The 16,366-nt window shown below is 59.5% G+C and overlaps 1 protein-coding gene across 1 annotated transcript in view; it reads right to left on the minus strand.

The window, feature by feature from the left end:
• The window catches only part of CHST15 (carbohydrate sulfotransferase 15), a 74,114-nt gene that overhangs the window by 45,591 nt on the left and 12,157 nt on the right, over positions 1 to 16,366 (minus strand). The window lies entirely within an intron of this gene.

Raw genomic sequence — 16,366 nt, forward strand, 5'->3', positions numbered from 1 at the left:
TTCAAGTTAAATTAAAATGAGATGCAACTGAGAGTTTCAGTTCCTCAGTTCCCTAGTCACAGATTAAGTGTTTCCTGCCCACGTGTGATTGCTGTCACCACACGGGCAGGGCAGGTGCAGGAAGTCCTGCTGCTCAGGGCTGCTCGGGACCGCTTCCTGTCCCTCGTCTCCCTCCAGCCTCCCAACAAAAGGCACAGGGAAGTCAGTGTTTCCCGCAGGGCACAAGGTAAGAGCACAGCTCCCAGGCCCGGCCGCGGACCCTCTGCGTCTGCTGGGGGCAGGGGAGGCAGGTGGCAGTCACCACAGGTGATGTTTGAGCCTGAAGCTCGTGGCCCAGGTCTTCCTCCCTTACCCAGCCGCGGCCATCGCTGTGAGTTAGGAAACGACAGCGGGGGAGGAGCGCACACCTTGGAGCTCAGCAGGGCTATCCCCAGGGGGGCTCCAGGCTCAGCGACAGTGTGAGCCCCTCCCCTTCGGTGTCCTGTAACAGGGAGACCAGCAGGCCTGCGCTCCAAGTTCTTATCACCACGCAGGGACCCCGGGAAATGCGAGCTGCCTCCTCCCCCATCACACCAAATGTCAGTCACACTGAACATCAGTTACACCGAACACTGATCACACCAAACATACATCACCCTGAACGTCAGCCACACTGAGCATCGGTCTCACTGACAGTCACACAGAATGTCAGTCGCACCGAGCATCTGTCACACTGAGCGTCAGTCGCACCGAGCATCTGTCACACTGAGCGTCAGTCGCACCGAGCATCTGTCACACTGAGCGTCAGTCGCACCGAGCATCTGTCACACTGAGCGTCAGTCGCACCGAGCATCTGTCACACTGAGCGTCAGTCGCACCGAGCATGTTACACTGAGCGTCAGTCGCACCAAGCATCTGTCACACAGAGCGTCACAGAATGTCAGTCACACCGAGCATCTGTCACACGGAATGTCAGTCGCACCGAGCGTCAGTCGCACCGAGCGTCAGTCGCACTGAGAGTCTGAGCGTCAGTCGCACCGAGCATCTGTCACGCAGAATGTCAGTCGCACCGAGCGTCAGTCGCACCGAGCGTCAGTCGCACCGAGCGTCAGTCAGGTGGGAAAGAAAAGCTCTTCACCCCCCTTGAACACAGGCAGAAAGTCTGCTTGGGGAGCTGCCGGGAAGAGGGGAGAGAGCAGAACCAGTTCTCCTGGGACCAGAGTGACTTCACACAAAGCCCCGCAGGGAGTGTGAGGAGGCCGCCCCTCGCCCGGGGGAGGAGCCAGGCCCACCTCTTCCATCTCAGCAGCGGCCTGGAGGCTTCCCCTCCGAGAGGCAGACTCCCAGAGGGCAGAGACCAAAGTGCATCCTCTGGGCCCCCCCAGAGCAACCAGCCCCATCCCCAGGGGGGTAAAGGCCGGCTTCGGGTGAAATGTGACCACGGGGTGCAGCACCCAGCGGGGACAGTGGTTTCCTCTGGAGCAGCACGGAGTAGAGAGAAGGCCCCTTCTCGGCCAGCCGCACACCCCAAAGCTGCAGGAGGGGCAGCAGCATTCCCGGGGTCGGTCCCGATGGGGAGCAGCTCCCGGTGTTTGTCCGGCTCTCACTTCAACTCTGCAGAGGCTCGTGGTCTGCTGGTGGGAACTGACTCTGGTGCGAGGGCTGGGCAAACGGGCAGCACGGCGAGGCTGAGCCCACGCGTCCCCAGGACCAGCAGTGCGCCCAGGGATGTGCCCGCCAGACGTGCACTCGTCCTGAAGCCCGAATCTCGGAACCGCAGAGCCCACCCCGGTCGAATGGATACTGCGGCTGGGCGGTGCCGACGAGCCCACGACAGCTGAAACGGCGGGAAGAATCTCCCAGACGCAGGATGGCGCTGGGGAAACCAGACGCGGACGAGAACACACTGCCTGGTCCACTTACAGAATACAAGGAACAGGAGAAACCAGCGAGGCTGGGGAGGTCGGGATGCTGGTCCCCCGGCCTGGGCGTTGGGGAGGTCGGGATGCTGGTCCCCCGGCCTGGGCGTTGGGGAGGTCGGGATGCTGGTCCCCCGGCCTGGGCGTTGGGGAGGTCGGGATGCTGGTCCCGTGGCCTGGGCGTTGGGGAGGTCGGGATGCTGGTCCCCCCCGCCTGGGCGTTGGGGAGGTCGGGATGCTGGTCTCCCGGCCTGGGCGTTGGGGAGGTCGGGATGCTGGTCCCCCGGCCTGGGCGTTGGGGAGGTCGGGATGCTGGTCCCCCGGCCTGGGCGTTGGGGAGGTCGGGATGCTGGTCCCCCCGCCTGGGCGTTGGGGAGGTCGGGATGCTGGTCCCCCCCGCCTGGGCGTTGGGGAGGTCGGGATGCTGGTCCCCCGGCCTGGGCGTTGGGGAGGTCGGGATGCTGGTCCCGTGGCCTGGGCGTTGGGGAGGTCGGGATGCTGGTCTCCCGGCCTGGGCGTTGGGAGTGGCTAGTGAAACCAGGGGTTTCTGGGGTGCTGTTCCCATACTTGACGTAGGTGCTGGGTGCACAGGTGAGCTGTTTACACAAATCCAAGGAGTCTGCCCTGTACGAAGCCCAGAGAGCAGCGAAGGGCGTGCAGGTGACGGACAGGAGCGTGCAGGTGACGGACAGGAGCGTGAACGTGACGGACAGGAGCGTGAACGTGACGGACAGGAGCGTGAACGGGACGGACAGGAGCGTGAACGTGACGGACAGGAGCGTGAACGGGACGGACAGGAGCGTGAACGTGACGGACAGGAGCGTGCAGGTGACGGACAGGAGCGTGAACGGGACGGACAGGAGCGTGAACGGGACGGACAGGAGCGTGAACGGGACGGACAGGAGCGTGAACGGGACGGACAGGAGCGTGAACGGGACGGACAGGAGCGTGCAGGTGACGGACAGGAGCGTGAACGGGACGGACAGGAGCGTGAACGTGACGGACAGGAGCGTGAACGGGACGGACAGGAGCGTGAACGTGACGGACAGGAGCGTGCAGGTGACGGACAGGAGCGTGAACGGGACGGACAGGAGCGTGAACGGGACGGACAGGAGCGTGCAGGTGACGGACAGGAGCGTGCAGGTGACGGACAGGAGCGTGAACGTGACGGACAGGAGCGTGAACGTGACGGACAGGAGCGTGAACGGGACGGACAGGAGCGTGAACGGGACGGACAGGAGCGTGAACGTGACGGACAGGAGCGTGCAGGTGACGGACAGGAGCGTGAACGTGACGGACAGGAGCGTGCAGGTGACGGACAGGAGCGTGAACGTGACGGACAGGAGCGTGCAGGTGACGGACAGGAGCGTGCAGGTGACGGACAGGAGCGTGAACGGGACGGACAGGAGCGTGAACGGGACGGACAGGAGCGTGAACGGGACGGACAGGAGCGTGAACGGGACGGACAGGAGCGTGAACGTGACGGACAGGAGCGTGCAGGTGACGGACAGGAGCGTGCAGGTGACGGACAGGAGCGTGCAGGTGACGGACAGGAGCGTGCAGGTGACGGACAGGACAGGAGCGTGAACGGGACGACAGGAGCGTGCAGGTGACGGACAGGAGCGTGCAGGTGACGGACAGGAGCGTGCAGGGGACGGACAGGAGCGTGAACGTGACGGACAGGAGCGTGAACGGGACGGACAGGAGCGTGAACGGGACGGACAGGAGCGTGAACGGGACGGACAGGAGCGTGAACGGGACGGACAGGAGCGTGAACGTGCAGACGGCGCCAGCCCCCTCCCCCGACCACGAAGGAAGTGTCCTCCCATCAACGCTCATCTGCTTTCCGCGGCGCCAAACCGAAACCTGCCCTGTTCATGCGTCTCAGGTGGTTCGCAGAGCCTGTGGACCAGTCGGGGCTGATTCTACAACCCAGCTGGCAGTGGACGCCTGACAGCCTCCAGGCGCCAGGTCGATGGGTTGCCAGGGTCTCAAATGGCTCCTCCCGGAGTGGCCTTGGCCAGGAGGTCGCAAGCCCCAGCCCTCTGGGCCACACCGTAGGTCCTGCCCAGCTTGGTGGCCACTCACACACAGGGCGGAGGGAGGGGCGGGGCGGGGTTCTCAACGGGCGAGCGGTGTATTCCCTCAGCCTCTCCGTCACCGGGCAGCCCAAGCCGGCCTGTGGCAGCCAGGAAGGTACCATGCTGTCTGAGCCCAGTGTCTGTCCACTTCGCGTCCCTCACAGGACATGTGCAGCCCCACCCGCAGGCTCTGCCCCAGCATCTGCAGACTCTGCGCCTCCCAGAGGCCTGGGAGGACCTGCCCTCCCTCCTTCTGGAGGGGCCCAGAGCTTCCCGGGTGCTCCCCTAGGACCTGCCCTCCCTCCCTGGGGCGTGGCCCAGAGCTCCCGGGTGCTCCCCTAGGACCTGCCCTCCCTCGGGCGGGGCCCAGAGCTCCCTCCGTCATTACTGGACCAATCTGGTACCACATGCTCCCAGGCCAGACTGGCTCCACACCCACAAAAACATTCACAGGTCGCTCCCCCGCCACCCCACTGTCTCCCCCTTGTCACACTCATCACAGTGAAAATCAAACGATCATTTGACTGTTTACGCCTGGTCCACCCCCTGGACCCCACACTCCATGAGGGCAGGGCCTTAGCCACCACCAACTGCCCACCAGCCGGTGTTTCTGTCCTTGTCTGTGACCCTCCGTGGGTCAGGGCTCTGGGCTGCCCATGTTCTTTCTCTCCCTCCCCGACATCTCCTGTGGCCCAGGAAGAGCAGAACACAGCCCTGGTCCAGAACCAAACCTCGGCCGGCCCCGCCAGCTGGTGGGCTCTGGACCGGTGCCCGAAGCTCCGAGTCTGCTCTGCCCCCTGTAAGCACGCCTTCTACCTCTCGGGCGGGAGGGGAGGGAAACTGAGTCCCGCAAAGTACTGAGCACAGTTCCTCCAACGTGACAACGTGACTTTCTTCTGTCTTCATCATCTCCTTCCGTCTGAGGCCACTGTCCAAGAACGCAGCTCACGGGCGCGGAGAGGGGTCTGGTGGCTGACTCGGCCCATCAACAGATTCCACTCCCCGTGGTGGTGCTGGGCACGGGGCACGGGGCACCGGGGCGACAGGCAGACAAGACCCGCCGCCTGCAGGGCGCAGTGTGTGCAGAGAGCCTGCTTGGGCACCTTCCTCCTGCGGTCTCTCTCTCTTTTCGCTCTTTGGTCTGTGCACGAGGTTCTTCCCCGATCGCTTTAAAGCAGGCGTAGTGTTCCTGTTCTCTCGCGCGCGGGGCAATAAAAGCATTGTGGGCTCCATTCCTATTACTTTTCTTCTCACAATAAAATGCTGCGGCTGTCTTAACAGGGAAGCACAGAGCAGCAGCTCGGCTGGCCCACGAGGGCGTGGCACGTGCTGTCACCATGTTACTAAGTACTGGGTGAGGGTTCCCGCGACAGGGAGGGGCCAGCTGCAGACACCCTGCGACAGCAGACCCGCCCCCCGCCTCCAGAGCCCCCAGGGCCGCTGCAGCTGCTGGATCCACTCCTGACCGCTCTCCCCCAGCCAGGAGGTGCGCAAGGCAGCTTCCAAGCCCACAGCCCCTCAGACCCATGGAGAGCACAGTGCCCTGGCCGCTGCCATCTCCTGCGACCTCTGTGCAAGCCGAGGACAAAAGGAAAAACCCGGCGGCGCACCAAGTCCCGGGAGACGAGGCCCTGCCAGGCCCGGCTTGGACAGCTCTCCTTGTGTTCTGAGCCCAGAGTTCACCCACCCCCGTAAAAATAACTTTCGTCCTCATCTGAGACTCCCAGCTCCAGTGTAAAACCTGAAAAGTCCCGACCCTCTCCGATGAACTCCCCTCCCTCTGGCAGCCAGCCCGGGATATTACTTTCTCCCTCTCCACAGCTCCTACGAGAGCAAGCACCACTGAGCACGTGCAGGTCCCGGCCCATCCTGCAGAAAGAGGACTCAGACCTAACCCAAAGCAGAGCCAGCTCGCCAGGCCCTGCAGCCCCTGGCTCCAGGGATGGGGCACTCCGGACGCTGGAGTTTTTCCTCCACAAGATGCGCTATATGCCGCCCCCAGGCCCCCCAGCTTTGCACACTGGCTTTCCCCACAGTTGGAAAATGACAAGGGTGACCTACAGTGGTCCTGGAACCCTGGGCTCTCTCCAAGGGCCTGCCACCCTGCTGGGAGGACAGGGCCCAGGTACTGGACACTGGAGAGCGAAAGCCTGGAGGGGCTGGGCGACCCTCCTCCAGGGACTGAGGCGTGGGGCGCAGCGATGGCCCTTACCACGGCCAGGGGCTGGCACTCACTGCTCTCAGCCTCTTCATGGGGTGTCCCAAAGTGTATGCACGACTTTGAAGGCTTCTGAAGCCGGTGTGTATTGAAATACATTTCATTTTCAAAATGTAATAGAATCTACAGATTCCCCGTGTACATTTTTGGGGGACACCCTGTATTCTGCAGTGGAAAATCACCATGACTTTGGGTTCTCACACACACACCTAGAAGGGTTTAGATTTAGGTTTTCTCCTCTCCTCTGAACTAGGCTTAGAGAATATTGATCTTGTGTCTGTCCGTTCTAAAGAGCCCACAGGGGTCTTTCCAGATTCCTGATGCGTGGAAGCTGAGAAATCCCCGTGACATCCACCAACAGACGAGGACGGTCGCTCCAGGAACCAAGTCAGCGCAACGAGTCTCCCCCAGGTGTGCGCGGGCCAGGCACCCCGGCAGACCCCTCAGAGCACACCAAGGCCCTGCGGCGGCAGCCCTGCCCCCGGCCGGCACTTAGCATCCACCGCTCCCACGGGAGGGTGGCCGTGAACCTGTGCAAAGCACCACACAGGCGCCCAGGGCCATGGGGCTGCGCCCGATGGAAGGCCCCTGCTGTCCTTGTTCTGAAATTCGTAGTAAGCTTTTAATACGGGCTCACGTTTCCACGTGGCCCTAGACTCTGCCGCTGTGCAGCTGGCCTGGAGACACCTCCGGCGTCACAGTCAGGATTGAACGGAGAGAGAATCACATCCAGGGAGCGACTGCTATTCCTGGTCTATGTCACAGCTAACGAGCAAACACCAAGAAAACGAGGGGACCCTTCCAGCCACCCCGGGAACGAGGCTGGCACAGCGCCTTCCACAAGCCGGCTATCAGCGCACGGATGCACACCAGCGTCTCCGCAAAGGCCGCTCTGCCTGATGAGTCAGAATCCTTGGGGGCCTTTGCTTCATCCGGGTAATTCGATTACACCTGCATGCTCACCGGCCCCCTCCCACGGCTCCAGGGCAGGCCGGGCCTCGCCTCCCCCGGCCCCTTCAAATGGGAAAATCTTTACCCAGGTGGGTGATGGGTTCATCCCACAACCTGAAAAGCAAATCCAGCCCTTCCGCCAGCGCCACGCTCTGGTAGTTTTTACAACCAACCCCGGGACGGTGTGGTTGAAACACCATTTACAAACAAGTTCAATTCTAACCTTCATTTGCAGAGACCACACAATCCATAGGTATTGCTGGCAGGCCCTCGCACCCCGTTCTGGGGGCCTCTCCCCACGAATGCCGCCCACGAGGCCGAGAACCACCACGGATGCCGCCCACGAGGCCGAGAACCAGCTCCACATGACACCTTCCAGTTACTGAAGCATCGCCCAGACCCACGGCTGCACAGAGGGGCTCAGACACCTCACACCGCACGAGGAATTTGCACCTTTAAGCAATCGGCTTGGCGGTGGTTTAACTGAATTTCACCAGAGCATAATTCAACTGGAACTGGGGATCCCATCACACCAAGGAGGCAGCACGTCTTCCCAACCTTATAAGTGCCTACAAGGGACAGGTAGAGTCGCACTCAGACCTTGAGTGTTGTACCTGGTACAACCTCTTTTCACCAGTAACACCGACCGCGCTCAGGGATGGGCTCCCTGCTTTCCCCAGCCCAGCCCTTCGTGTTGGGGAAAGAGACTCAGAGAGGTCCAGGGACCAGCCCCAGAACACACAGCAGCCAGCGAGAACGAGGACCAGAAATGCACAGGCCTGAGCCAAGGCGGGCAGACCAAGGTCCGAGCCAGCGACCCCTGAGGTCCGACTGCCGGGGTCCAAGTCCTGACTCTACCACTTGTGAATGTGGGCAGGGTGAACCTCTCTGGCCTCAGTCTTCTGGTCTGTGAAATGGGCTTGTCGACCACGTCTACCTTAAAGGTGAATTGAGGGAGATAAGGCTAACGTGAGCACCCCAACGTTGGTCACTATTATCAGAACTCACGTTCCCAGCTCCCTGGTCCTACATTCTGTTACACCAAACCGGTCTCGACCCATGTCTCCAAGACTCTCTCCGGGGGAGGGGGGCAAGTTATCTGTGTGTGCACCCCAGGGATGCTGCGCCCACACAGTGCCACGTGAGCACGTGGAACACACGAAGTGAGTAACCTGCGGGTCCTCCAGGACTGAATGACCCAGTGGAAATGAATTTTAACGAATGGCCAAAGGGAACAGAGCCAAGGTGATCTAAACTATAAACAGCAACACTGAAGTTTATGAAATCCCGAAATGCTTGCCGGGGGCTGCCGATCCCCAGGTTGACTAGATTCACAGCAGCAGAACCCGGTACCAGAGTCCGTCTCCTGATCTTGAGACTGTTCTCTGGCCGAGGGGAGATGTCACCGTTGCGGGAAGCTGGTTGAAGGGTGCCCGCAACCCTGAACTATTTCTGCAGCTGCTTGTGCGTCTGAAATCATGTCAAAGTAAAAGGCTGAAACAGAATGAGGAGGCGACATCTCAGAGTGCCAAGCAATGAAGGGGACTCTTGGCAACTCTCCGCCGTGTCAATACCGCCCTGCCCAGACATCCCGCCCACAGGCATCTGGGGAGACATGTTGAATGAGCATCTGGAATTATTCTAAATTAAGCTATTCTGGAAGGGGAAAAAAGGCTTCTCTTTTATTTCTCCATTTACTAAAACAGAGAAATTTATTTTTTGTCCAGTGTTTCAAAATAAGTCATAAACGACCTAAAATAGAGCTGTATATCGCTACGACGACTGATAAACATTTATCAGGAACACTCTGCAGTGCTCACCCTGTCCAGCCAGCCAGCCATGCACTCATCCATCCGATGGTCTTTCCCTTTGGCTGGCCCTGGGATGTAACCTGGAAGGGGACACGTACTGTCCTAGAGGGAAATAATTCTGCAGTGAGAGACGAAACGGAGGTGACTCCTGCATCGAGCAGCCAAGTGCCACAGCAGACTCCTGGGCCCTGGCTGGGCCGCTCTGGAGATGAGGGTGTGGCCGCCCCTGGGAAACAGATCTCATCCCCCAGATGCTTCAGGGTGATGGGAAATGTGTGTGAGTGACATCCAGGGCATCTGATCAAGAAACTCAGTCACCGTCCACGTCCCAGCGCGGGCTGAGGTCACTGTGCAGGCCACCTGCCCCCCACCTTGGCTGTGGGAACACGGGAGAGTGGCTATGAACGCCACAGAGGAGGGTCCTGGTCCCTGCTGAGTCCGTCAGTGGTTCCTAGCTAAAGGGCTCAACATGTGTGCATGCTCACACACACACACACACACTCACACACACACACCCCCAGGGCCCACCCCAGGAACTGACGTAGGGCCGGAGTGCGCGTATTTCTTTGCAAAAGCTCCAGGGGCCATGATGCGGCACCCAGATTCAGAGCCGACGAGTTTCCTGCCAAACTGACTTCTTCTTACACTTGTCAAGGCGCATAGATGTCAACAGTGACAACGTGACGTGTATCCGGGAGGGTCTTAACAGATGAACCTTCCTAAGCACTGAGAACATTCCAGCATAAAACACCTCTTCCACTGCATCGGGACACAGCCGGTCCCGGAAACCCAGTCCCGGAAACCCGGTGCTTAGAAAGCTCCTTGGGAACAGCCTGGGGCCCGGATGCAGGCCCCTGGGGCAGGACGCCCCCCCACCCCCCACCCGGACATCTCCCCCGCAGCCCACTCCCTTCCTTCACATCTTTGGCCCCGCAGAATTCTTTAAAAACAACTTCATACCGTCCCCTGGGGTCTCTTGTTTATGGGCTGGGCCAGATCAGATAAACTGTCATTCTCGAAACCGGGTCCTAATTTAATTGCTCCCCAGATAGGCGCTGGCCTCCTGCTGCCCCGGGGAAGGACCAGAAAGGAGCTGGCGCCACAGCCGCGGTGTCTGTGCACGACCGGATGTTCCAGAGCCTCCGCCAGGTCGAAGGGTCAGATCGGTGGCCCAGCAAGGCCGACACCAACCGCGCACGCGACCAGCCTCGTTCAGGGCCCAAGCCCGGCAGCAGGGGGACCTGGGCTTTTACTAAGAGCCTCTCAGGGAGAGCGTCCGGGTAACTGGACCGACCACGAAAACCCGAACTCACACCTGCCGCCACGTGGCCTCTCTGAGCCTGGTTCCTCGTCCACAAGGCGGGGCTGGACGAGGCTTCCCCAAAGGCCTACTCAAGATCTAAGATACAGGCAATTCCGAGGGGGTCAGAACCCCATCTGAGAGCCAGGCCTTCTCTAAGACCAGAGGGAGCATGTCAAAGAGGAAATCGGTCTTTTCAAGAGCGAGGGAAAGCCACCACGTGGACTGTAACGTTGGAAGTGGGAACATGTCCACACGCACTCGTACGTGGTTGTGGGCAGCAGCGTGATTCACGGGCCGAAGACAGAGCCGACCCAGGGTCTGTCCGCGGGTGGGGGTAACTGAAGTGTGCTCTGTCCGTACGAAGCCATGTGGTTCGGCCATGAAAAGAAGGACGTCCTGACACGTAGTACAACCTGGACGAACGCGAGAAGTGCTGAATGAAAGAAGCCGGCCCCAAACCAGCACGCGCTAGGTCGTTCTGTTCGTGCAGAGTCCGGGACAGAGAAACAGAGAGAAAAGAAAGATTTCCAGTGGCTGGGGGTGCGGGTGGGGTGGACGGGGAGCCAGGAGGGGCCAATAACAAATGGACAGACGATTTCTTTTCGATGGATGAAATACTCTAAAATGGAATGCCGTACCGGTTGTACATATCTGTGAACAGACTAAACACCACCGGACGGTATCCTGTCAATGGGTGCACTGTATGATATGTGAATTTTAGCTCAATAAAGCTGATTTTAAAAAGAATAGTTTGAATGGGCAAAAGGTCGGTTTCATGATTTTAAAAAATAAGTCAGATGGGAAAAAAATAAATCAGATGAGAATTCGTCACACACACACACACACACACACACACACACCCCTTTGAAACAGTTCTGCAGCTTCCTAACTGGTCCAACGCTGATTTTTCCGTGGGCAACTCTCCTCCTTCTACAAACCAAGAAAAACTGCTGACTCAGAAGTGGGCAGGCCTGCATTTTTCTATTGATTTGTTTCCGTTTTAAACAACTAAAAGCAAATTCATTTTCTACCGCCCAAACGGCAACCACCGTCTCATCTACTATTTAACACATCATTTTTATTCTCTGAGGCAAACTGTATCCCAATCACAGATCTGTGGGTTTGCACCTGCAGATGATTTTTGTTTTGTTTGTTTGTTTTTGCCTGAAAGAGATTTCCGATGAGGCGGTCCCATTTGTCAAACTCCCAGCCTGCTTTTGCACACCTTCTCACGGGGAATGTCTCACAAAACTGCCCCAGAGTGGGTATAAACAGCTTTTCAAAGCTAGGATGACAGGGCTGTGGCGGACCCCTCCCCCCAGCTCGGTCACCCCTGCGGGAACTCTCTCGGGCACGTTCAGCCTGCCCCGAACGCTGCTGTTTTCTCTGACGTCCAAGACAGCAAGCATGCTTGAGGGGGGCGTACCCGGGGCCTTTCGGGAACACATCATCTTCATGAAGAACCATGACAGAGCCTCAGAAGGGTCACGTCACTGCGGGTCAGGCTAAGGATGACCACAGAAAGGCGATCGGGAGTTTCCCACGGTTCAAGAGCACCCTGGGACACAGGATGTGCCGTTCCTCAGCCCGGGCAATGTTTCTTTCGGCAAGAATGTGCCCTGATGGGTCAGAGGAAGGTCCATGTTTAACACTAGATGGCACGCCAGGGCAGCGTGGGGGCCAGACCCCAGCCCTCCACTCCTCTCCCCTCAGACTACACCCCATGTCACTTCCTCTGTGAGACGGGGCTCAGCATCCTGGGACCCCAAGGAAGGAAGGGCTCCCAAGACCACCGGTGCCTGACACTCCATAGCCAGGAGGCCACGCCCTCTGCAAGATGTAGAGGAAGAAGGCGAGAGGGGAGGAATCCTCTGCCTCCACCGGTCTTGGTCCTACAGCGGCGTGTGCCGTGGGCAGAGGGCTGGGGACAAAGAAGGCCCTGGTTCCAGCAACCAGGGGCTAGGGAACTCAGGCACTGCCCGGCCCCCCTGCTGCCCTGCCCCATGTGCCCTTCACCTGTGATGGTAGAAAGTTGCCAGGTGGGACACAAATGCATGTGGGCTGGCTCATCAACCAGGGGACCCCACCTGGCAGCCGATTTGTAGACACTCTGGGAGGGAGAGTTTCCATTGAGAGCTGCCAGAGAACAACTGCACACACACACACACACACGCACACCCATGCACACGCACACACACACATGCACACGCACACACACGCACACACGCGTGCACACACGCACACAAACACACACGCGCACGTACATGCACACACGTGCACGCACACGTGCGCACGCACATGCACACACGTGCATACACACACACACACGTGCACACGCACACCTGCGACAGCCGGAGCAGAGGCCCCGCCCAGCCCCACTGCAAGGCCCATCTCTGGCTCCGGAGCAGAGACGGAGGCCAGGTAAGTGGTGATAACCGGCCTCCAGCAAGTGTCTGGCAAATCTGGGCTGTTCTTCTTGAGAAACATAAACGCTGAACTGCTCCCAGGAATCCGATGGAGAAACACGTCCCACAGAGGCCCCAGAAGGCAACCTCAAACCTGGAACGAGAATCTCCCTGCTCCGGACCAGACCACAGAAAGGGTGCCGATCCCCATTCTTCTCAGCATCGTCCCAAAGCAGCCGCGATTCTGAAATTCAGCGCCTGCCTGCAGGATGCAGAGATGAGCCAGCCGGGGCCCATCCCCCACCGGGATGTCCAGGAAACAGGACAGAGGAGTCCCATGATCCCATGGGAACTCGGCCAAAACGTCGCCCTCCGGTCAGGCTGCGGGTGAGAAGTGTGTGGGGGGGAGACAACCCTTGACCCAGAGTCCCTGGGGCAACCCCACTGTCTCGTGTGCTGGAGACCCGTGTCTGCACAAGCAGGGTCTGTGTGTGCATCAGAAGACTCTCCATCTGAACAGGCTCACGGATCCGAGGACCGGTCCTCTGCAGACCAATGGTCTGACCCTTGCGTCTTTGTTTGGAATGTAAGTGTTTGCATTAAAAATGTAAAGTATGCCGGGGCAGGTATTTGTAGGGACGGTCATACTTTACATTTTTAATGCAAACACTTACATTCCAAACAAAGACGCAAGGGACTTAAAGACAAGCTAATTCCGCCCGATACAAGACACACCAAGGGCCCCACATTTCTGCCTGATTATTCGTGAGACACCAACCAAATTTCCATACTACGTTTCCCCAAGACTCCCAAGACACAAAAATCTGTGCTTCCTACCTTTGAGTACCCCAGAAAGCTAACGCCGGGAAATCCAGGGTCATTCCATTCAGCTCCTGACTCCTCCGGAAACTCAGTGGCCAGCGTGGACTCTCCTGTACCACGCTGCCACATTGAGGCCGCTTTCCTGTGTCCTGGGTGCACACCCAGGAGCCCACAGGAAGTCCATGACACCCTTTCTCCAGGAGACACAGGGAGAACTGTGGTTATTTATGCATTAAGTCAGCAAGCAGAGACCTCCGGGACTACATGTGGCCCAGCCATGAGTGGGCCCCAGACGCTCTCCTCCCCCTTGAGAGGCTCACCAGGTCGGGATGAGCAGACGAGCAGGAAACCAGACCACGGCATAAAGTGGGTTCAAGCTTGAGTTCAACAGAGTAGATTCCTAAGCTCGAGGAAGGGGAGCTCGGGTGGGGGGCGTGGGAGCGGTGGTAAGAGTTACTGGCAAAGGGTTTCTGAAGGTGGTGATGGGAGAGGGGACGGGGCTGATGGAGGTTCGGGCCTGTGAGGGGACCAAGAGGAGGTGGGAAAGGCTGTCCAGGCCCAGGCAGGACCCCCAGAGGCGGCCTTACAGCCAGAACGGGGCCTGAGGCCCAGGGCTCAGCCTTATCTCGTTCATCACTGCCGTTATCTGCAGACAGCGGCCCAGACTTGATAAGCTTCCCAGTCTGGCCTCAATGCCCAACTGTCCTCAGCAACTGCATACTGTACCTTAGAGGTGCCATTTGTCAACACCCTGCCCCACCCCCCATGGGCCAGGCCCTGGGCTCAGACTTTAGAGTCCCCATGGGCGTGGGGGACTCTTCCTTCCCGCGGAGAGAGCTCCACCTGTGGGACTCTCCCCAGGGGCATGCAAGAGGACCTGGACGGCACAGTCAGCTCTCCGCCCGCTGCGGAGGCCGGCTGGCCTCACCGTCCGTTCTCAGCTCAGGACCACAGGCCCGTCACCCAGCGTTCAGTCACATCCTCCAACGTCAGCGTCAGTGGGGAACGAGCATGTTTGTCCCTGCCCATCTCCTCTCCCCCGACAGGTTCAGAACTCAGCCAGGAAAGAGGGGTTCCCTTTGAGGAGCTCCGATGAACCCTACATTGTACTCTTTCTAACACTCAAGCCACACCACAAGGTAGGAATTATTAGCCGCCTTTTACAGACAGGGAAACTGAGGCACAGTAAAAGAACAAAGAAGCTCGGGGGGAACTTAATGCCAGGTCAGCCTGGTGCCCACGCACACCTACCCCGATGCTGCCCTCCAAGGGGCATTCAGCACCCAGCTAAGAGCAACCCGTGCCCTCCAAGGGGCATTCAGCACCCAGCTAAGAGCAACCCGTGCCCTCCAAGGGGCATTCAGCACCCAGCTAAGAGCAACCACGTGTTTGACAGGAGATGGGAGGGTGCTGGCTGAAGTCACTTCCATCGGCGCAAAGCGTCGGGAAGGGCAGACAGAGCTATCCGGCCCCTTTCGGCGAGGGGTAGAGGGGTGAGGCCACAGTGCACGGGAGGCCTCCCAGGCCCGGAAATGCAGGTCCCAGCTGGCAGCAGAGATGTCAGGAGCTCGGGCCCTTGGAGCAGCTCCTCACAAGAGCTCAGCAGAACCGGACAGAACTTTCCCGAGATCCAGAGCTGCCCCAGGAGAGACAGAACCACCACCTCTCAGGGCCTTTCCTCCCGCTCACGGGCTGTACCCCTCTTCGACCACAGGCGGCGCCATGGACCAGCGGGCGTGAACTCCGTGTCCAGAGAAAATGTGAAACCACAGCGCGTGGAAACAATTGCGCCTGATCTCGTGAAGCGGCCAAGCTCCCATCACAACACCACCTCTGCTTTTGAGGGTCTGCCAGCCCCGCTTCCCCTGCGAGCCGGAGGCCTGCACCAGGGTGAGCTCCAGAAACCTAAGCAGGTGGCAGGGACGGCCAGCCCAGGAAGCGCTGGGACCCGTGCTCAGCTCCTTCCTGCTCCAAGTACAGCTCACTGAGTGGCATTCGAAAGCTACCCGGGGCCATTTCCAGGGACAGCGGCCGGCCGGTCCCAGCCTGGCCACGGTGTGGGCCGACAGGGTCCTGGAGCACAGCCGTGTGCCCGGCCCCCTCTTCCCACAGATGAGGAAACAGCCCAGCGAAGCAACCAGCCCCAGGACAACTGGCCAGAATCCACGGCACCCTGAGGCTCCCGGCCTTCTGGGGTGTCTGGGAAGCCCTTTGAGGTAGAATCTGCTAGAAGTCATGCACCGACCTCCCCAAGAAATACACACAGCTACATAAACCTGCACATGCAATTTCAGGGAGCTCAGCGACACCCCCCACTGCCGGTCATGAGCATTCAGGAAAACCACCGGAGCCCGTGTTTATTGAGCACTTACTCTAGGGCGAGCAGCGCGCCAAGCACGCTCAGGCTCAGGAGCCCAGCTCCAGGCCAGGGTGTGAAGTCATTGGAAACCACTCTGGCCAGGCTCCTGCTCCACCCGCCACCCCCAGGCCCAGAGCCCTGTCAGCAGGTTATGTAACTGACTTGCTCTCCTTAGCTCTGCCCCGCCCACCCATCACAGGGCTGCCTCCAGCTGAGTGCTGCCTGTGCCCCTGCACCTGGCCTGGCCTGCACCTGGCCCGGCCTGCACCTGGGGGAAGGCGCCCATGCTCTCAGGAAAGATGCGGCCCAGTTCCCTCCACATCCCTTTTGAAATCAGCTGACTGAGGACCTGCAGGCCACGGCCACCTCCCCCACCTTCCCCTTCTGAGGCCGAGATTGTGGTTCTCTACCCCCCACCTCCCCACCCCCACCTCCCATTCGCTCCTCCCTCCACTCTCAGGCCTGGATCCTGTGCCTCCCAGGGCTAAAGGCTGGGTCTGTGTGATCTCCACGGGCCT

Source organism: Molossus molossus, unplaced genomic scaffold (assembly GCF_014108415.1).
Source record: "Molossus molossus isolate mMolMol1 unplaced genomic scaffold, mMolMol1.p scaffold_m16_p_17, whole genome shotgun sequence".
Lineage (NCBI taxonomy): Eukaryota > Metazoa > Chordata > Mammalia > Chiroptera > Molossidae > Molossus > Molossus molossus.